At 50.0% G+C, this 22,302-nt stretch overlaps 1 long non-coding RNA gene across 2 annotated transcripts in view; it reads right to left on the reverse strand.

The window, feature by feature from the left end:
• Positions 1–1,799: 1,799 nt before the first annotated feature.
• The window catches only part of LOC131402319 (uncharacterized), a 40,801-nt gene continuing 20,298 nt past the window's right edge, over positions 1,800–22,302 (reverse strand). The window contains exons 2-4 of one of the 2 annotated variants that reach the window (XR_009218532.1): positions 5,213–5,256; positions 4,231–4,366; positions 1,800–2,732 (exon numbers count right to left, since the gene is read on the reverse strand). This is a non-coding gene — a long non-coding RNA (uncharacterized LOC131402319). Of the gene's footprint in view, positions 2,733–4,230; positions 4,367–5,212; positions 5,380–22,302 lie in introns of those variants that run through there. The other variant, XR_009218531.1, reaches the window with a different exon arrangement.

The raw sequence follows: 22,302 nt of genomic DNA on the forward strand, positions 1-22,302 counted from the left end.
TCCCCCAACCTATCCACTTGAAAATCTGTCCACACCCTTCTAAATCTCTCAGGTTAAAGAGGGAATCCAGACAGACAGGAGAAACTCTTTAGAAATGAACAGCAATGAGAGCAGCATGAGACAAATCCATGGCGTGGGGACAAGGGGACAGAGGAAGTGCACAGCCTCCACTGCAGGTATCAGGGAATATCACCTGTACATGAAGAAGCTAAGCCCTTCCCTCCAAGAGCAAGAACACCACCACAATAAAACCAAAGACAGCAGAATGAAGTGAGAATTCACCAGGCAGGAACAACAACATAGACCTGAGCAATGGAGTCGAGGGCTGGCTGTCTGGAAAGACCTGTAACAGTGAGAAACCTTGGGCAGTCTGACCAAGAAGAACAGACAAAGGCACCAAGAGGAACAGACAAAGGCACCAAGAGGAACAGACAAAGGCACCAAATTGTACCATCAGGTACGAGAAACTACAGAAACAGCTTTAACGTGATAGGAGAACATAGTGGATAACTCTGACCAGGACATCAGTGGTCCTCAACTGGAGCTGTCCTTCCCCTAGGATGCATCTGGAAACACGAGGGATGGGTTTTGTTTCTTGTTTTGGGTTGTCCTACTGGTTGTTGCCCTGGGGGTCCCGGAGATCCTGAATAGCCTGTCACATAGACCCGTTTCTCTCCTGAAGAGTTACTGGCATCTGGGAAGACAAGCACTGATCCAGATTAAATGAACAATGTGGTAGGAAAATGTTTTCCATGGATGTATAACAAGCAAAAGGTGGTACCCTCAATACATAAGGAATATCGAGAAACCAATGTTTACAACTACTAAACTGTAAGAGAGCAGGATTATCAGAAACATAGCCAAGAAACACACCAAAAATATATCCAACCAATTTGTACAGGTGGAGAAATATGTATGTAAAGCACAGGGAACAGTAGAGGAGATTACACACCAAATTTTACTACCAACAAGGAATAAAAGTTGGGAGGTAGGTGAGAAATAGGAGTTTTTACCACTTCTTACCTTATATATTTCTCTGGTGTTTTAATTTTTACAAAAGAGAATGTATTCTACTCAAAAAGATGTTTCAAATTTTAAAGAAATTATTAAAATGTTCAAAATGACTTCAGTTCAAGGATATTCATTAAAACACAAATGAAAAGAACCTCCCCATGACTTTAAGAGTCTCCTATAACTTTTCCAATAGTTTACTATGTCGATTTTATTTCACATTTAGATCCTAACTCATTGGAATTTACATTTGTGTGAGGGATGCAATAGAAGCTGATTTTCTCCTGTTCAAGTGGTAAACCAACGATCCAGGTACAATTCATTGGGTAGGCGTGGCTTTCTCAGCTGACCTGCAATGCCTCCTTTCCCACCTGCTAAACCCTGACAACTAATGCTGCCTCTCGAGCGCCCTAGAGCGAGCGGGGTGAGCTCTGCAGCCTGGGCTCCCTGTCTGCGAGGGGCGGCTACCAGCAGAGCCTTCTCCCAAGACAGCAGCAGGCATGCTGCACACAGAAGTGCTCAGGGGCCGTCTGCTGCGGAGCAGGAAACCCCTCATGAGGAGCAGGCAGTGGGGGAGCCCCGAGCACCGGGACTGACCTCGGTGGGGGGCAGCATGCTCCTCAGTTAGGGAGCCCCCTTCATTCAGCTCGTCCATATCCTCCTGCAGCGTGTGCACCTGGCTGTCGGCAGCTGCCCCTCTTCAGCTCGCTATCCTTCTCCACCTGCTCCCGCAGGCGGCACCCGTGCTCCGGTTCCCCCGGGAGCAGAAGCAGTAGGAGACAGCGAGTCGAGGAGTTCTTGGGCCCCCAGTGCTGACAAGATGACCCTGCTGAGGGACGTGGGGCCGGTGTCGCTGTGTTCGCCCTGCACATCTTCTGCGGCTGGCTCGGGGGTGACATCTGTTGGAGGGTGGAGGGGCTCTGGGAGGGTTTCTGAGGCATCATTGTGAATGATGAATGTGGGGGCTCTGGGCCAAGCTCTCATCAGGCCCAGGGCTGGTCCCGCTGTAGCTGGGCTCCACATCTCTCTTCAGCCTCTTTGGGTCAACAGCCTCTCAAGGGACAGATGGCCTCTCTTGAGTGTGTGCTGAGCAGAAACTGTAAGAAGGAAGCCAGCCAATAAATGTGCATGCCTCAGATCCTGAGGGATAAAGTCACCCATGGAAATGCCACTCTTACTCAGCAGGCCCTGGCTGGGCAGAGGGGGTCTCATCGCCAGCATCTACAGCAGACGTGTTTGCATCTCCCAGGCTGCCACACACTGTGGAGGCCACACTGTCTCCTGGAGTTCCTTCCAGAGACTCTGTGCTCGCGCCTGACTGGTGGCTTCCTGGGTGGCACTGGGTGCGGGTTCGCTCTGCAGAGAGGCTCGCTTCAACTTGCGGGACCCTGGCTGGGCCCTCAGGTTTTCCCTCAAGGATGAGGATGAACCTGAAGCTCCTTTCCCATCTGCTTCACTCGCATGTTCCTCAGGACCCCGGCAGCTATCTTGGTGTCATTTCTCCTGCGTGGCCACGGCCTTCAGCTCCTCCTTCTCAGTCAGGTGGAAGTTGGAGGGCAAGGCCATGGGCTTGAGCATGTAGTACTGATCCTCCAGCCTGTCCAAGAGTTTTTTTTGGTAAAATGTTCACTACAGATGAAAGAATGCTTAGTAGGGGCCAATCATCCCTGTGAACAGCTTTTAGCCACTGGACCAGAAGTTTTGAGCCCTTTATGTAGAGCCTGCAAGGATACATGAAAAAGTAATTAAAAAGAAAGAATTAAATGTCTCCCTCTAAAATAATCAACTATAAAAGCAAAACAAGTGTTTTTGGGAACACCCATACTTAGGATCTTTGCCCATTTAAACCTTTAGTAAAGATGTAAGGAACACCTCTGCTTGCAAGTTATTACTGGAATAGAAAGATGAAAGACCCACTGTCTACCTTAAGGAGCTGACCATCTGTAGGGCAGAGAAGGAAGGAAGGTGAAGACCTCCTCCCAGGCTGTGGTAAGTGCCCTGTAGGGCCACAGATGCTCAGGCAGAGAGCACAGGATGACACCAAGGCAACAGGAAAGGCTTCAGGAAGCCTCAGAAATAGTTCCTAGAAGCTCATGGTTGTCGAACCCTCCTGCTGTCCCTGGGATGCAGGACTTTGGGTGCTAAAATGGGGAGGGTTGGTCCCCCTATTTCAAAGCCAGGCCAGATGTCGGCCAGCAGAGCCTCCCGGGCACTCAGCAGGGAGCCTGGCCCCAGCTCTACTCAAGCAGCTGAGGATATGGGACTGCCGCCAAGAGGAGGTCAGCCCCAAGAGCTGTGGTTCGTTGTTCCTCCTGTCCTTCCACTACCAGGAGGAAAGCTGCTCCCTGTACCAAGCAACCAGCCCCTGAAATGTACTGACCAAGACACTTCATAATCTTTTCTCCTCATTAAGGTAAAATCTCTATTTAGAGAAAACTACGCACATGGGAACGTAGGGGGTCTCTCTCGAGGCTTTCTTCTCCTCCTGAGTTCATCTAACCCCCATGAGGCCACTGTGGACCAGACCAGGTGGATACTAGGTCCTCAGGGAGTTCCAAGCAACCTGACCTTCTAACATTTCTCAATGCTTTGTGACGAGTTACCAAAGGACCCCCACCTCCTTTGCCCCCAGACCATGTTAAACAATGACACATGCCAAGAGCAACCTTCTCTGCAGTGCTTTGCATCATTCTCAAAAACAGTAACAAATCTTTTGGGACACAGACTCTGAAGGAAACTGTCAAGAAAGCATGTTGTCTGACCTTTGAAACAAGCTCACATTACTAGTTCTTTGGATAGATTGTAACAACTTCCGACTTAAAAAAACCACTGTGAACTTTGAATAAGACTAAAGACAACAAGTGGCATTCAGGTCTTTAAAAATTCAATAACAACCTGCAACATGAAACAAAAGGATCTGCCAGGAGGTTTTCAAAGTAGAATATCTTCAGTGCACTGTTCTGAGACCTCCATTGCAGAGTCCGCAGGAAAGGACTCACTCAACTGGCTGAATTCCAGAAGCCCTCATGAAGGGAGCCAGGCCAAGGGGAAGGCAAACCCCTCGTCCCGCTGTGGGATCCCAAGGAAGAAGTGAAGAGAGGAGCCCCTTCCCTGAGTCCCCAGGGTAAGCCTCCCAATGAGGAGTGGGCCGCAACCTCCTCCACCCAGGATGCTGTCACATGCAGAGTCTGCAGAGTCAGACGCCTCTCCAGGACTCACCTCCAGTGCAGAGCCACCTTTCCCTGCACTGCCAGGACCCTTCTAGCAACAGAGCATCTGAGAGGCGTGTCCATTTGGAGGTAGAAGCTGCATCTGCTCAGCCACATTCCTGATCGCAGAGATCAAGGCAGGCTCCCTGCCATCAAAAGAGCAGAAAAGTCACGGCAAATGAAAGAAGATAGTGACCTAAGAAAGAGTGTTTCCAGAATACCCTCTTTCTTGACATTTTTGGCCCCAGCCTGAATCAGTGGAGAGCAGAGTGGCCAGGGGGTGGGGGGTGACAGTGTGGTGGAGGCCATAAGGTGGACGCCAGTAGCCATAGGATGGCCACGGTGGCCCGAGGTGCCTGGAGCAGAGACAGTGGCACAGACCAAGGCCACATAGCGCCTGGCGCTCACTCACCTTCTGGACCGGACCCAAGGCCCCAAGCACAGAGTGCTGCCTGCCTTGGGCTGGAACACCAGGGGGGCTGACTGGGCGGCAGCATCTGGTTACCTGTGGAAGGAGATGGCTGTTTCTCCTCGTTGCCCAGTGGTGGGAGCAGTTCGTGGCAGTGCAGTGATCACCATCCCGGGCCTCAGGCTGTCATGCTGCCAGGCTCCGGCCCCCTCCTCTCTGTCCCACAGTGGGACTGCCACAAGAGTAGGGCTCAAAGCGACACTGTGCAGCAAGTGGGAGCTGGTCCCCAGGCCCCAAAGGATGGCAAGATGGCGGCGTGTGCCCATCTGTCCTCCGTAAAGCAAGATGGCCACGTCTGTGGGCCTAGGCAAACTGCTGCCTGATGCACCCACCGTGGGGGAGCACTGCCAAAACGCGTCTGTTCTGCTGCCCTGATGGGTCACTGCTGCGGTATTCATAGCAAATGACCCAGACCGAGGGGGTGGGAGAATGTGGCCGGCCCTCCGAGAGGGGCCCCGCCGGACGCCAAGATGGCGACTGACACACTTTCATCCGCACTTCTGGCCCCACCCACGTTGCTCACCTGGATTGGCCTCAGCGGCTGAGCATCACATTGTCCTCATTCTCCTGGGCAGCGGGGAGAGGGACGCGGGTAACTGCACCTGCACCGGTCAGCATGGAAGACTGTGCTCGCCTGGGCCCTTAGCAGCTGGGACTGGCTGGTGCAGTTTGGGGCGGGGCCGTTGTGGGGAGTGGGTCTTCAGGCAGAGCAGGTGGGGAGAGCTCCCATAGTGAGACCGGTGCATCTGACAACCAGGTCCCTGTGGGTCTGGACGCTCTTTCCATCCAGCCTTGGTGCTCCGGTGCTGGCCTGACAAGCCCATGGCTGCTAGGGCGGGAAGGGCAGCAGGGAGTCAGGGAGGGGACGGGGGGCACTGAGTGGGTTTGGGGCAATGGTTCTTGGGAGGCTTTTTCCTTCCCCGCCAGGACTTAAGAAGTGGAAGGTCGCTAACTCCTCTGTAGTTATGATGTAGGCTGGAGGGGAGGGACATATTCCAGTGCTCACAACACATGCATGTTTTTGTTGACTGATAGATCATTCCAACTTCTTTTTCTGTGATGAGAAAGAGAAACAATCCATCTCGTTGGGCCTTAACTTCTTGGGGTCCTAATACAATGTGTTGGAGGAGCAGGGGTGAGGTATTGGTGCTTTGGTCAATGCTAATGTTGGGCAGGAGGGAGAATCCTCCTCTGCCCTTTCCCTTAAAGATCTTATGGCTGCCCAAATGATTAAAAGACAGGTTAGCAGGAGAAAATAATACCAAGTTTAATAACATGTATACATTTGAGAAACTCAGAAATGAGCAGCTCGTCATTCTGTCTAAGCTGCTTGCTTAAGTATTGTACTGTAGCTAAAGGCATGGAAGGTGTTGGAGGGGTAGTGGTTTGGGATTTCACAGGGAAGAAGACAATTCACATGGAAATGGAAATACAAATGTTTGTCTGACAACTCTTTTGAGGGCAAGCTATAGAGAATGTGGCCAGGAAGAGACAGAAATTTTGATAAAATGGGCTTGTTGGTGCCAATCCTATTGTAACATCTATTTTACATTATATTACAGCCATCATATGATATTGGCTCCTTCTTGAAACAGGTCTTCTATGTTAAATTCTTTAGGCAGTTTTGGAGGGGAAAAGCAAATGTTCTTCCTGAGTCTCCTGACTCTTTATTGTCTTCAGCTCAAAATAATCCGCATACCAGAGTGGTGCATCTTGGAGTGGCCTGCCCTGACCACCATCGCCAGCACGCTTCTGCTCCAGAGGAGACAGTTCATTAATCTTTGCTGGCATGATAATTTGGAATTTTGCAAGTTGCCTTGAAAGCATTTGTACACGGGCTCTCTTTTTCTTCCCACAGCAATTTTAGTTCCCTCACTACTTGTGAGGAGTGATTTGCTTTCAAGTATCCCTGCATCTGTAAAGGAAAACTTTCATTTGGTTTAATTCCACTTGTCATCGTGGATGGCATTGTTTTTGCTTCCTTTTTCTTTTCCTGGCAGCTGCAACGTAAGTTTACTGAAATCTCAGTTTGGGAATTATACGGTAGACACGTGAGCAATATTTCAATAGTTTGTGGCATCTGGACACTTAAATGCGTTAGATGTCTGAAGGAAACAGTAGCCCTGACTTCCAAAGGATCATGTTCAGCAGATGTATTTCTGGTGAAGTTTGTTTAAAAAAAACAAAGAATCAGACAGTGTTGTACTGTTTGCTGGGGGCACAGGGTGGGGGAAGGAATAGAATTATTTACTTCTCCATCTGTTCTCAGGTTATTACTGCTTACATACCTACAATCATTCCCAAGAGAGACTTGGGTAAGGTAGAAAACACAGTTTAATGTCAGTCATATTACATTAGATCTGAAAGTTATCATGTTAAAGTTAGCGGTAGGCATATGATGAGCGGTAATGGGACACAGAAGGCTGCTTCAAAGTAGAAAAGGTGTTTACATTTGAAGGGCTCTGTTGATGCTGCTAAAAAGATGTATGGTATTTGTAGGATGTGGTGGGGAGTTTTCTTTCTAACATGATGCTGTGCGTCCTTTTAGGGCTGATTAATGGACCAGCCTCCCCTGGCCCCTGGTGTTCTTACAGATTTGGCCTTCCTTACCCAAGTGTTAGGCAGTTCCTTGTTGTTTTTACAGTCATCCATTCGTTAAGCTACATTTCTTATTGAGTGCAAGGTTTGTGTCACGCATTGTTCTAGACCCTGGGGCCAGAGAAGTGAACAAAACACAAAAAGCATGCCCTGGGTGACGGTCTAGATGTGACACCAATGGTGTGACTCCTGTGGGAGAGTGATGTGTGCCAGGCTGGAGAGAGATGGTGTTGTAGCCAGGAGGGCCAGGAAACGTCTCACTGCAGAGGTAGGTTTTGAACAAGGCCCAAAAGCAGTGTAGGAGAAAGGGCAAGTGGCCTGCTCTGGGAGCAGTAAGGAGGCCAGTGTGGCCAGGGCACAGCCGGTGAGGGCAGCAGGAGCTGAAGGCAGAGTGGTGGCTTGGTCCCAATCATGGGGTCTTGTTGGTCATAGTGAGGACTTGGGCGTTTATTCTGAATGAGATGGTGACCATTTGGAAGGTTTTGAGAGAAGGAGTAAGATGGTTGGACAAAAGGTTAGCAGACTTGATCTGGCTGTTCTGTTGAGAATATACTACAGAGGGGCCAGGGCAGAGGCAAGGAGACCAGTTAGGAGGCTGTTCCAAGAAGCCAGGCAAGAGGCCTTGGAGGCTTAGGTCAGGGTGGAGAGAGGAGGTTGAATTCTGGGTGTGTTTGGAGATCGAGACGGTAGTACTGTGTACAGATGGGAAATGGTGAGGGCTGGGGAGGGGGGAGTTGAAGTCAGTGCTGAGTTTATGGCCTGAGCTAAGAAATAAGAAACTCAGCTGGGGAGACTCGGGGCTGTCCTGCTTGGTGGGGAGCTGTTGGGAGTTTCCTTTTGGTTGAGTTGACTGTGAGATTTATAGTTTGTCTGTGGCTCTTTTCCACGAGAGGAGAGCAGAGAATGGCCACCTGGAATCTGTCGTATGAAGTCCCTGTGCCCCTCCCAGGCTCTCTCCTGGCACAGACATACTACAGGAAGGTCTTGGAGTGGAGGTTCCTCTGTGCAAACTTTCTTGGGTGTTCTGGCCTGTCAGCACTGCTCCTCCCTGGGTTTGTCACCTTGAAAAGATTTACTCACTTAGTTGAGCCTCAGGTTGTCAAAAGTTAAAGTTTATGTAATCAGTGGGCTTGAAAAGCAGTATAAAATATTTCCAAAGAGGCAAGAAATAGGTAAACTTCAGAAAAAATTAAAGATTTTAATATTACATTGAATGTGTTAAAAATTCTTGTTTCCCTTTCTGCATCCCCTGAGCGTGGGTAGTCATATTCTGAGGTCTGTTCTTTTCTTTGGGATGCAGTGTTTTCAACTGGAATTCCAGGGCTTACACTTGATCAGCAAGTGTTAAGTATGATTTAACTGTTTATAAAACAGTGTCTTGCCATGGAAACAACAGTTAATTTACATTATGTTCTGAAAGTAATAAATACATGTGGCTTTTCTTTTTGAACTAGAAAAATGCTTTACAACTTTCTTCCCTCCTTTCCATTAAAGTGTAGGTTTGTGTGAATTTGCTGGATTCTTCAAGCACTGGGTTGTGCCATTTACAAGATCACTGTAGCCAAAAGCAGCGTGACTGGGAGCAGAGGCCTGGGGTCAGGGTCTCTAAGCTAAGCCCCCCTTGAACCTGCACAGGGAAGTACTTGAGGCCCACACGTTCTTCCTGCATGTCCTCTCTGCTCATATCTACCACAGAAGGTGCTTTTCTGCTGAGAGAAGCTACAGAGCCCTAGAAAGCTGGGAAGGCACCTGCACAGGGGGAAGGAGTTGCTGCCCTTCCTGAGGTTGTCCCTGTGCTCCCCTTGGGCCTATGTCTACACACAGGGTGGAGTTTTGCACCCACAGAGTAGGTGCCTGCATAGGGTAATTTGTGCACATTGAGAAAGTCTGTGAATGTCAGGAGTTCTGTGTCTGGATTAGGGTTTATGAATTTAGGGTTCATTTGAGTCACAACCTTAAACTGCATCCTGTCGAGAGTCTCCTCACTTGTGAGAGTGGAAGCTGAGAGAAGGAGCCCTTCTCTTCCTCCCCAGGCAGAGGAGGGTGTGTGAGCTCCCAGAGTGCATTCCTGTGGCTGCTCATGTGTCCCCACCCTCCTGCACCATGAACTGACCCACTCCAGGGCTTCTGTCTCCACCAGGAGATTTTAGAATGTGTTTAACTTTCTGCATGTGGCTTTCCTTCTGTCCTGTGGGAAGCAGGCTGCTTATCTGTGCTGATCCCAATATTTGTGTTTCTTTGCTTTGGATTCCTGTATCGATTGAACAGTGCAGCCCTATATTTCTGGTTTCCCTTAGCTCTTTGTAATTTTATTTCCTGTATGAGAAATAACATTTTGAGTTTCTTGGGCTGAAAAATGTGAATTGATGGAGAGATATAATGTCAATAAGGCAAGAAAATTGTGGAACTAAAGAGAATTTTTGTTCTTTTTATGCAAGAGAATCTCAAGGTGTGAAATGAATGTGTTGAAGTTTTCAGGTGTGTTTTTCGTTTTTACATCATTGTTTGCGTGTGCATGTCCCTAGAATACATTGAGATTTAAAAAGCTAAAGTAGTGGAATTTCTATTTTAATTGATGTGGAGAAAACTAATCAAACTAATCCTACTATGTTTAAGGAGCTAAACCCAAACCCCTCTTGCATTATAATATGCCACTGACTCCTGAAAATCCTGCCTGTGTGAGACACAGTGGAGGACAAACTAGGATGCAGCTTGTCCTTGTAGTTAGCGAGAGATATGAAAATTTCATTTCCTATGGTTACTCTTTTGTAACCGTTAGTGTGCTAAAGGAATTAAATCTTAGAATGGTTTCCTATGTACAGAAGTTAAAATTAAAGAAAGACTGTGGAAAGGGAAAACATGGTATGTGTAAATTTCTGTTTATATTAGATAAATCTGTAAAATAGAAAAGTCTAACTTCAGAGGAGTCACTACCAACATTTCTGGGTCCCCTCCAGCGCTGTTACTCCAACCACCCCCAGTACATAGTTTTGATCATTCTTGAGTTTCCTGTTGGTGTTTCTTTCTATAAAAACAAGCCATTGTGAATGCATATTTTTGTACGCATGTTTGTTCTCCACACTTTTCGATGTGTGCTGACAGCTTACGCCTCTCCTCTCCCTCTTCCCCTCGTTTCCACACCTGGACAAGCTGAGGAACAAGTTCAGAGTCTCCCTTATCTGGCATTCGCTTCGGATCCAACCACACAATCCCTGTCTGTACGCAGAACTCTTACCCTGGTCTCAGCCCTGGCAAAAATTTCTTGCTTTGACCAAACTTTAGTCAGGCTCCTGAACCTTCTTGTAGGCCTGTCTGTGCACTTCCTTGTAAAATCCAGTTTTAGCAAGAACCTTCCTAAGTCAGTTTAACCAGAACCCCCACCCGTATGTCTGATCACCATCGAGATCTGCTCAGGCTCCTCCTCCCCCTCCACCATCCCTCAGGTGGTGTCTGATCACTCTGGCCTCTCTTTGGCAAGAATCCTGTTAGGTCAGGTTAGCCAGAAACCCCAACACTTGTTTTTTCTCTTACTAATTTTCCATCCCCTGACCCCCACCATGCTGCCTGGCCATGAATTCCCACTTGACCATGCTGCATTCAGAGTCGAGCCCAATCTCATTTCTCCCCCGCTGTGAATCCCATCACGGTGGTCTCTGCGTATCACAGTGGTTCTGAATAAAATATGCCTTACCGACTTTGACAAGTGTCATTAAATAATTTTTCTTTAAAACCTCCAACCACAATAAAAGACCAGGCCAGGCTCCTTTCCTTGCTCTCTCAAGCCATTTCAGAGCTGCTTGAGATTCTGGCCCTGCTCTCCTCGGAGACCTCTATTATGTGAGTCATAAGACTTTTCCTAACTTCAGTGTGTGTGTGGAGGGGGGCACACACCAGCATCAGTCTCTCCATGGGAACAACAGCACTTGCCAGTGAGCAGTCATATTTTGAAAGGAATCTCTTTCTCTGAGTGGTAGGTCTCAACAGTGGACTCAAAATATTCAGTGAACCATGTTGTAAACAGATGTGCTGTCATCCAGGCTTTGTTGTTCAATTTGAGCATTGACTTTAACTTAAAGTCACCGGATGCATTACCCTTAACAAGAGAGTGAGCCTATACAAAGGCCCAGGGGGTGGATTGGAGGGGGAGGGGAGAGAACAGGATCAGTTAGAGGAACCAGAGGTCAGAGTGTGAGACAGGAGTTGGAGAAGGGGCCAGAGCAGTCGGTAACAGCACTGCAGCCAGGTCAAGGCCCTGTTCACCATGTCTGGGAGTCAGGATCTTCTAATTGCAGTCAGTGGGGGAGCCCTATTTCTGCTTGGATCTCTGGGGGACAAGAAGACAGTGTCTTGCCACTTATGTCTGTCCACAGCTACCAGACCCTGGCCAGGGAGCGTGAAACGCTGATGCAGAAGTACCTGCACCTGCTGCTGATCGTGGAGACAAGAAGACAGTGGCCAAGCAGCTACGGCAGCAGATCGAGGATGGGGAGATCAATATCGAGTGACTGAAGGCAGAGGTGACTGCTGGCTAGGGGTGCGGAGGAGGCTGGCCAGGGTGCCCAAGGCACAGGGCCAACACCTCACACTCTGGGCTCCTGCAGGGAGCACCAGGGGGCACATGACGGGCAGGGGGACCAGCTTCCAGTCACAGCTAGGCCAGCCTCCAAACTTAAAGTTAGTGATGCTGGCAGAGTGGGAAGTGCCTTAGTCAGATCTGAGTTCAGATCCTACCTCTGCCACTTGACAGTTGCAACCTAGAGTACATCCCCCCATCCTCTGTGCCTCCATTCCTTCATCTATAAAGCAGCCTTTTTATACTTGCCTGACAAGGTTGTGAGGATTGAGTGAGGTTATTTATGGGTGAGTTTTTAGTTACTCTGCTGATGACCACATTGACTAAGCATTCCCACATTATCAGCTGAAGTGTCCGGGGACACAGAGTTCCTGGTAAGTCATCATAGTGTGGGCTGCTGGCTCAGTTCTAAGCAGTCGTTCCCTCTGCCTGTCATAAGAGCTCCTACAGGGGCTCGCCGGGCATCGGTCTGGAGGCCACGCTGTTCCTAGGTTAAGCCTTCTAGAACTTCACTACTCAAATTGTTTTCCATGAAGAAAGAGCATGTTAGAGATGCAGAATCTCAGGCCCTGCCCAGACCTCCGGAATCAGAATTTGCACTTTCACAACATCCCAGTCGATTGCCATTTACATTAAAGCTTGGGAGGTGCTGGTTCTCTGTCCCTTAGACGCCCCTCACCAGCTGTCTACCCCAGCGCCGAATGATCTGATTGCCTCTCCCCGCTCATCTCACCAGTGCGCACCAGATGCTCAGAGCAATTTGGCCACATCACATAAGGACCGTGGACTCTGAGCTGAGGATGGGAAAATGGAAACAGATTCTAACCAGGGTTGGCTGCATGATTTGTAGGGCCTGATGCAAGGGAAAAATGCAAGGCCCTGGGTGGAGTCGGGGAAGTCGATCTCCCCTTCTCACAGACCATCAACCCACCCATGGCAGACAGGAGACCCCCCCAATATCAACCTCCAACCTCCTCACAACTCTGTGCCATGATACACTTGGTACCTAGATGAGGGTTGGGCAAGATGTCCCTGCTGAGTCACCCACCTAGTGACCAGGCATTGTCTCCTTGCCCCGCTCTGAGACACCATCGGGTGTGCACTGCACCCGTCCTGTCTACACCTGCCCCAAGGTCCCTTCAGAGGGTGGAGGGTGACTCACTGTGGAATGTGAGACTTCCTGGCTGACTCCACCCATTTGCTCCCAGACAGAGGATAGAAGAGGTCATGGGTTCTGGGGTGCCGGCGTGTGGGGAGCGAGCAGCTGAGAAACCATCCCAGGGAGGCAGCAGGAGGCAGCAACACATGAGGGCTGAGGTTCCAAGCCCCTGGGGTGTGCTCCATTGTTCCATCAGATGTTTCCCATGAAAACAAATTCAAAGAGAAATAATAACTTCAAGGTTGCAACTGCAGAACTTGAAGCCCCAAGCATGGGGCCTTCTGAGCACAGGACTCCATCACACACCCTTGAAGCCAGCTCTGCCTGGAATGTTCAACGATCTGAAATTTCCAATTCCACCTTATGGTGCCACTGCCAAGCCCTAAACTAATGGTCACATCAGCTTGAAACTTGAGCTTGAACAAAAGTTTCAGATTCCACACACCTCCTCTACACTGCAGCAGGCACTGTCAGAGATGCTTTATTTGTCAGTCGCCATAACCACCCTCATAGGATGGAATGAGGAAGCAGGCTCAGAGAACTCAAGGCACCTGCCCAAGCTCACACAGCTGGGAGGTGGCAGAGCCAGGACTAGAATCCAGGTCTGCATGTCTACTTGCCAGTCTTGCCACACTACTAGTGGGTCCTGGGATGGGGGCTTGTCCTGTGTCTAAACCATCTGGTTCATTCTGAGATCTATCCTAGCCCTACACATATCCCTGAAACCAAGCTGAGTCCTTGCTAGGGACAAAGAAATAGGTCTAGGGACCAGTACCAGGTTAGTGGCTTCATGATCAAGGGTGTCATTCACTCACTCACTCGTTCACTAACTGCTTAAGATCAGCTGACCACTTACTCATCCTCTTCCCCAAGCTCCTCTTCCCTCATCACTTGGGGCTCCAGCCAGTGCTCTCTGGTCATGAGCTGTGCACATCTTGGCCTTTGCATATGCTGGGGCTTCTGTTTGGAGTGGCCCTGCCACTCCCACGCTTCTCTGCCTGGTGGAATCCTACCAAGCTCGACTGCCACCTCCTGGGGACTCTCATCCCAGAATGTGCTCCATGACCCCTGCTGCCACAGCTTTCCCACCCTCAGCATGCCATGGCAGAGCCGGCTCCACAGGTGTCTGTCCCTCACCTGGTCTGGTGGGCAGGGGTGTCCTTTATCACTCTGTCCCTTCTGCCTCGCACATAGTAGGTACTCTGTAAGGACTTGATGAATGAATGGACATCAGGTTCTGTGGGAGACAGTAAAGAGATGGAAGCTTCTAGCCTTAAAGTCTGATTGTGGTAGAGTGTGACTGGCACCATAATAGAGCTTGCAGTGTGAACCCAGGTAGAAAATGAGTCATTTTATGGCCAAAGAAGGTATGGGTTCAAGTCGCATATGGCCTTGAAAGTTTTCGGGGTTTGGTAGGCAAGAGAAGGGGTGGGTGCAAAGGGCAGGGCCCTCTCTGGTGCCGGGGGCACAAAACTGGTCAGTTTTGGCGAAAGTGTGTGTGTGTCAGCGTGGCAGCAGAGGCCTTTGTAATGAGAATTTGGAGCAACGTTTCCAACTGAGTACATTACTCTCCAGGGAAAACAATTTTTTAAGTGAGACTTTTTTTGTGTGTGTGTGAGGAAGATCAGCCCTGAGCTAACATTCATGCCAATCTTCCTCTTTTTGCTGAGGAAGACCAGCCCTGAGCTAACATATATTGCCAGTCCTCCTTTTTCTCCCTAAATCCCCAGTAAATAAGTGTATATCACAGTTGCACATCCTTCTAGTTGTCGTATGTGGGACGCCGCCTCAGCATGGCCGGACGAACAGTGCGTCAGTGCGCGCCCGGGATCCGAACTCAGGCCGCCAGTAGCGGAGCGGGTGCACTTAACCTCTAAGCCATGGGGCCGGCCTCTAAGTAAGACTTTGCAAGATCAGCTTGGTAAACCTTTCTGGCTGTAGTCTTTCTCTCTCTCTCACTCCCTCACTCTCTCTCACTCTCACACACACACACACACAGACACACACACCTTGCAGAGCAAGGGCACCTGTGTGCTCTGGAGGGGCTCCAGGAAGGTGAAACAGAGCCCATTTCCCAGGAAGTAGGCCATCAGGTAGGCAGGAGGTGCTGAGGAGCCAAATAAGTGATGAGTGATGCCCGTGACAAAGACAGAGGGTCATAAAACATCAGAGCTGGGAGGGAACTGAGAACTGGGAGGTCCACAGAAGAGGAAAGGACTTATCCAAGGTCACTCCAAGGTCACTTCCAGCGCTGGAACCCAGGCTCAACCTTGGGTCTCCTGGCTGTAGATCCGTGGCCTGTGCCTGCCACACACGTTATTCCTTCCTTGCTGGGGAGACGGGCCATATAAAAGGTGCATATTCAGGAACGACTGTGTCACCTGGCTGGCCTCAAGCTCTCAGGGTCCACCTGATAGCCAGAAAACTTCCTCAAGCCCCATCCCACGTATTCCTGAGGATTCTCAGGGTCTTCCATTTTCCTGGCCACATCTGGCTTCCAATTCTGCTCTCCTGGCTTCTTGTATCACTTCTCACAGTGCCAGTCTCCACTCAGTCTTGACTGCTCCTTGCCCCCTTGTGGTCGCTCCATGTGTCCGTCAGGTGGAGCTAGATTCTGCTGCAATTACAAACAGCCCCCAAGTCTCAGAGGCTTAAAACAACAAAGATTGCTTTCTCTCTCACACTGTGTGTCCATTGTGTGTTCTGCTCCACAAAATTCTCACTCAGAGTCAGGGACACAGGCTGACGGGGCTCCCACCATCAGGAAATTCACCAATCCCAGGGCAGGGGAAGGAATGTGGCAAATGATGCCTGACAACTCTGCTCAAGTTTTATTGGACACAGCGAGTCACATGACCGCACCCGACTTCAGGGCCCTGGGCAGTACAGTCCTGCCCTGACCCAGGAGGAGAACCAGAGTATCCAGGAAAGCCCTAATGACACCCAGCTGGCTCCTCCTTCACTCCCCAAGCCCTCAACATGGGCCAAGTATGGACCAGACTTTCTGAAAGGCTTAGATGCACTCGAGGGGGTTTCCAGTACTGAAACAGAAAACAGCTGAAAGCTGAATAGAAGACATCCTTGCCCTCCTGTCACTCAGCCTTTCCTGCTACAGGGATTTCTTGCTGACCTCCTCTCCGCACGCTGGCCTCTCTCCATACTCTCCCAACTGTCATTTTGGTGGTGGTGGGGGTGTTCATAATCCCTTTATCTGCCAAGACCCTCGCCTTACATCCAGTGATGTGCTGGAGCTGGCTCACACCAACTTGCAAGTCGGTTGTGAAATTTTCAAGAATCTTGCAAGCTTGTTATTCACTCTTTGGTAGCTTAAAATGGGCCAAGGTAGGAATGTTTACAGCATGGAAATTGGCCAGTGCTACCAGTCAGAGTTTTTCTTTCAGAGAGCTGGTAGTTAATCCTTTACCAATATACCCTTGTCTACATATTTTTTCAGGATCAGCTAAACACTTTGCTGGGCCCAGTGCAAATTGAAAATGCAGGGCTCTTAAGAATTTCAAGGCAACAACAGCAGAGCCTTAAACCAGGCATTAGGCCCTTCTAAGCAGGCTGTGCACAGGTCAGACATCGAGGACACTGCCCTGTCTCTAGTCCCTCTATACCCTCTACACCCAGAGCCCCCACCAGCAGCCAACTCTCCCTAGAGGTAACGGGAGATCACACCCAAACAAAAGCAAAGTTATTAAGCAAAACTATCCAGCTCTGCTCAGTCTCTTCTCTCCCATCTAAACAGCCATCTTGGGCTTCATCTTTTGTAACCAAAAAGCTCCAAGGACCATCTAAAACAAAGGGAGCATCCTCTTCTGCGAAGAATCCTCCTCTCCTCTAGAATCCTCAGTTTGGCACCATTTCATTGTTTTAATAGCTATTTTTCTCCCATTTATGATTGGAAGTAAGTTGGAATGGCTTAGGCAGCCCTAAAGGGCAGGGTAGGAGTTTAGAGATGGTCATGGTCTTTTCCTGGCTTGGGAGCACTCAGAATCCTGGAAGGCTGACTCTGCAAGAAACTGCAGAGATCTTTAGTTCAGAGTTTAACGTAAAACTGTAGCCTTGGGATCAGGTTTACAAACCAACTTTGACATAGAGAGGGCCACTTTGACCCCTCCCCAGGCAGCCCCTCTGCAGGGCCCACTCTATGCCTTGAGTCTTGTTTCCCATGTTCCTCCTGCCATCCCCACCCCTGCTGCCCTGCACTCAACACCCTGTTGTACTCTGCATCTTTGTTCACATCAGCCCCTCTGCTCCAATTCCTTCTATACTCTAGCACACATGTTGAGTTCCTTTTTTTTATTTTTTGTGAGGAAGATCAGCCCTGAGCTAACATCCATGCCAGTCCTCCACTTTTTGCTGAGGAAGACTGGCCCTGGGCTAATATCTGTGCCCATTTTCCTCCACTTTTATATGGGACACAACCACAGCATGGCCTGACAAGCGGTGCATCAGTTTGGATCCTGGGCCGCTAGCAGCGGAGCTCATGCACTTAACTGCCACACGATGGGGCCAGACCAATTGGGCTCCTGTTTTGTCCTTCAAAACCTCTGGATAGCGCTTGTGGATTCCATGGTGAGACCCTCCCACTGCAGTAGGGGCACCCCTCTGTTCTGGCCTCACCTTGTTGGAGTATAAGTTACCTCTGTGGGTTTCTGACCCCTTTCTTAGGCTGGAAGCTCCTCCAGTGAAGGGATCTGACTTATCCACCTCTGGCTGTGTCTCACCCATGCCCAGCATGGTGCCCACCACACGAACTCCATCAGGACATGCTGACAGCATTGGCACAAAGGGAGACAGAGATGGGCATCTCTTAGGCTTGGAAGAGGCCAGAGGGAATGGAGAAGGAAGGAGAGAGAACTGAGTTGTGTGGCAGCTGTTTGAAAAACAAGAAGTACAGAGATCTTTAGCAAAACCTTGACTGCTAACAAAAGAGAGAAAACATAGACTAATTCCTCCATCAATGACTGCACTGACTAAATGCATTCTGGATTAAAGACACTGTCTCCAGAGAGGGCACTGTAGTGGGGCAGGAGCCAATGAGTAGTGCAGCCAAGGGATGTGGCAAATGAGGGTTTACCTCTGATGGGCCAAGAAGGCCAGACTGTGGGGTGGCAAGTGGGCAGGGCTCAGCTGAGACGCCAGACATTGAGCCAGGTTGGGTAGCCAGAGCTAGACTCTAGCTGGCAGGTTGGGATAATAAGCCAAATTCCCAACTGTCCATTGTCATCGTTGACAAGGGTCAACTGAGCAGGTCTTGGATGTCAGCCAAGCCAACCTGGATCCAAAGCAAATGCATCCTCAGAAGGGACCAGCAGGATAAGGGAAAGGTTGGCTCTGTGAGCTCAGAGGTTCCTGCTACCATCCCGACATTGGCTCCTAGTAGGGGTGGGCCGTAGCCCAAGGCTTCTGCAGGGTCCCCAGGCTCACAGCTCTCCAGAGCTTTGCCCACCCAGCACAATCCTTAAATCAGACTCCCAGACCGCCGGTGTTGCCTGTGCAGGGAGCAGAGCATCTCACCTGACTGCGTCTGGTTTTTGCTCTTGTCCCTGGGGAGTAGGTGTCCTGTAGATGCCTCTGAGAAGAGCGCCATCAGTTTTACATACAAACTACATTTACCCACACACACACTCCCACACACATACCCCACAATCCTAAAGAGAAAAGGATACCACGTGCAAATCCCAGAACTGGCAAAGAGAGCAGACTGGCATGGGGGTGATGACATCAGGGCAGTGAGGGTGCTAACTGGGCATCCACATGTTTCTGAGCTCTCCATGAGCCTGTGTGTGAGTCCCTTAGCTCTTTAGAATTCAGATCCAAGAACAGCCATTATTTCATGTGCCAAGGTTTTCAGAGAATGGAAAAAATAGAAAAGCCTGCATTGGCACTGAATATTTCTCCATTAGATATTTTCAGCCGCTCTTCAAGCACAGGCCGGGGTAGTTTTAGCAACCCGGAAGTGGAGAGTGGGTAACTGTCCCATTTTGCTTTCAAAGTGCTCCATTCGTTCAATTGTCAGAGCACATTCATCCTGTGGTTCAGCAAGTGGCCTTGAGGGGACAAAGCCACATGCCCTGAAAAGGGAGCAGAGCTGGCTCTGTGGCATGTTTGTGATTTCCTGAGCTACTATCTTTGGACGTGTGCCACACAGCTCAAGGGTGTCTCTGTGTCCACTCAGCACGTTCCGCCCCTGCTCTTGTTGTACTGAGAGAGTGAGACCCCAGGGTGGGGGTTTGCCCTCAGGGCACAAACTCCTAGGAGAGGAGACAGCCCCCTGTGACAGCTCACAGAAGAGGAAAGCACCAGGCACCTCCAACAGCCAAAGTGCTGGGTCATCACAGAGGGAGGGAGCAGAGAGCACACATGGAGAATGGCAGTAGGGAGGGGCATCTGATGTGGCAGAGAAAGACAGATACCACTGCAGGGATGTGAGGACAGGCTCCTAGGCTGGGGCTGCCATGACTCCCAGGGGGGTTAACTCTTTCTCTCTGGGCCTGTTTTCCTGTCCACAAATGGGGTGCATGACAGAGTCCCTTTGGCTTCCCCTCTGTCGTTCAGCTCAAACCCCAGACACATTGGGGTGGTTTCCAAGTCTCCAGGGTGGTAGGAGCTGAGGGTGATGAACAAGGACAGAGGAGGTACAGCTGGGAGGGGAGGGGGCTGCAGGAAGTAGCTGAAGTCTCTCTGGTATCCTTACAGCTCATCCTGGGAAAGCAGACTCGGGCTGTGTTCTGGAGCTGGCTGGCTGGGGACCATGGGCGGGGAAGAGGATGCTGGGAGGGGAGCCACAGCAAATGTGGCTGCCAGGGGCGCTCAGAGGCCCATTACTCAACCTGGTGCTAAGCTGCCAGTCAGAAGGCATGATCCCCAGGCCTCTTTAGGTGGTGACAGGGCACGTGCATGGAAGAATCTGGGTGTTTTTGCTTTTCTAAGTTGTCCCCCCAAAAGGGGGTGGTGGAGAGCTAGCATTTACTGAGCAACTTCTCTGTACCAGGCCCTCAAATTGTCCCATTACTTACAGGGGTGACATCATTTCACCTTCATATTTTACAGGGAAGACCTGAGGTTCAGAGATGTTAGGCATCTTGCTGGAGGTCCCACAGCTGAGAAGCAGGATAAGGTGGATTTGAGCCTGCTCTGCGTGGGTCTCAAGCCCTAGCTCTTTTCACATCATCAGTGGCATTTCCTCTGATTTCTCCAGAGCCCTGAGTTCCTCTAAGATCCCTTGGGGTCACCGCAGCAGGTGGACACTGAGGGTGCCAGGAAGGCTGGCAGCAAGAGCAGCTGCCATCCTCTGCCAGCTTCTGGGGCGTGTGATCCATGTTTAGAAAAATCAATGTTTGATTTAGTGTTCTGTTGTCACCATCTTGAAATTTTGTCATTTTTTAAGGAGTCTTGCATATTTTCTCTGCACTGGGCCACAAGTTACATAGTCTATCCCGCTGATGGGGTTTTCACATAAGGTGTCACTTGAGAAAGGTTGCTAGAGTCCCACCGGTGGTGGCAGCCACTGCCCTCTTCCTAGTTCCCTCAGCTCTGATGGACTTGGGCGAGGCCTTGGAGGGGCAGGAACTCCATGGCCGGAGCTTACCCTGTGGCTCCTCTGTCAGTGAGGCCATCTGGTGTTTGCACCAGATCTTTACCAAGGCCTGAAGGCCTGCATCTCCAGCTGGCCCACTGGGGCCTGGGTGAGCAGGCAGCCCTGGCAGAGGTCTCCAGACCCACCTGCACTGAAATCCATCTGAGAAGTCCCTCTCCAGGGCCCACTCCTCCAGGCTGGCGGCACTTCCATCCTCCTGGGGTGTAACAGCGGCCCCTTAAAAACACACAGAATCCCTCAGAGGGAGCAGAAGAGAAAAGACAAGTCGGCAAAAGCTGTTTTTCTAGGAGGAAGCAATATATTTTTAGTTCCTTATCTATTTTTCCCTTTTAAAAATTATATATATGAACCCATTTGAGAAAATTTGACAATCTAGAAAAGCAGAAAATGTTAAAAGCTATATCAACCATAGCTCTCCTTTCCAAAGATAACCACTGTAAACACTTTGTTGTGTTTTCTTCAAATTTTTTTCTATGCACAGACCTTAGGGTTTTTCCCCCCGCTTTATTTACATAACGTCACATATATGAATGCTGAATTTGAATCTTGATGTGTTTGTTTTTTTACTTAACATTATAGCACAAGTGTTTTCTCATGCTGAAAGTATGCTTTTCGATGGCTGTATGATGCTCCAGTACCTGTGAGCATGCCATCATCCATGCAGCCATCTCCCATCATTGGCTCTTAAAGTTGTTGCAAATTTTTGTTACTAGAAACACTCATCTCTGCATCTGAAATGTTCATATGAGAAAGCGTCTCCTTGGGACAGATTTCCAAAAGTAGAATGACTGAAACAAAAGGTAGAAGCACGGTCAAGGCTCCCACTCCTTCCATCCTGCATCACTGCTCTCCGAGCTGGCTGCACTGCCCTGACGGCCCCGAGGGCTGCACAGCAGGACCCCTGCATCGTGCCTCTCCCACACTGAGTGTGACATTTTGCTGTTCACTTCCCTAAGTCAGAGAGCCCTGCTTTTTCCCAAGGTCACAATGGGAAGCGGCCCTAGAAAGACGAAGTCTGCACTTCCTGTAGTTGCGTGGTTGAAGGTGCCATCCCTTGGGTAGTCGAATGCCCTGTGTAAGCTCCCACTTAGAGTTTATCGCAAAGGAGGCATGTTTTTCTTTAATGGAGTTTACAAGCAGAGGTTTCAGTGGTCCCATCCCTGCCAATCAAGTACTGAAGGGCAGGTTTGGGGAGATTGGCTGGGCTTTCGGGGGCTGGAAGGCAGGGTATTGTGTTTCCAAGTGGTTGGGACAGAGCGGGCCAGCAGCAGACCCAAGTTGCTGAACCTGGGGAGGCATGGAAGGACAGGGACAAGTGGATAAATGGACAGACAGCTGAAGGGACGTGACTCGGGAGGGCATGTCTTGTGGAGGGAAGCCCTGGAATGGAGGACTCAGGAGACCTGGTTCCAGGCCAGCTACTGACTCACCTTATGACCTTGGATGGGTCACTTCTGTCACTGGTGGGGCACTCTGGGTGGGAGGTCTCTTGGGGGAGCCAGGGCTGAGGGGGATGTGGAGCTGCAATTCAGTGACCACAGAGGCCTCAGCTGAACCCCCAAAACTCCGGAGCTGGGTGGCTTTCAGACCCTTCAGGCGGCGAGGCACACCAGAGCACCCGCAACAGCCCTCTCCGACCTTCCAATACACAGGTGTCAGACAAGATGGGGCCCC

This window comes from Diceros bicornis, assembly GCF_020826845.1.
Source record: "Diceros bicornis minor isolate mBicDic1 chromosome 7 unlocalized genomic scaffold, mDicBic1.mat.cur SUPER_7_unloc_2, whole genome shotgun sequence".
Classification (NCBI taxonomy): domain Eukaryota; kingdom Metazoa; phylum Chordata; class Mammalia; order Perissodactyla; family Rhinocerotidae; genus Diceros; species Diceros bicornis.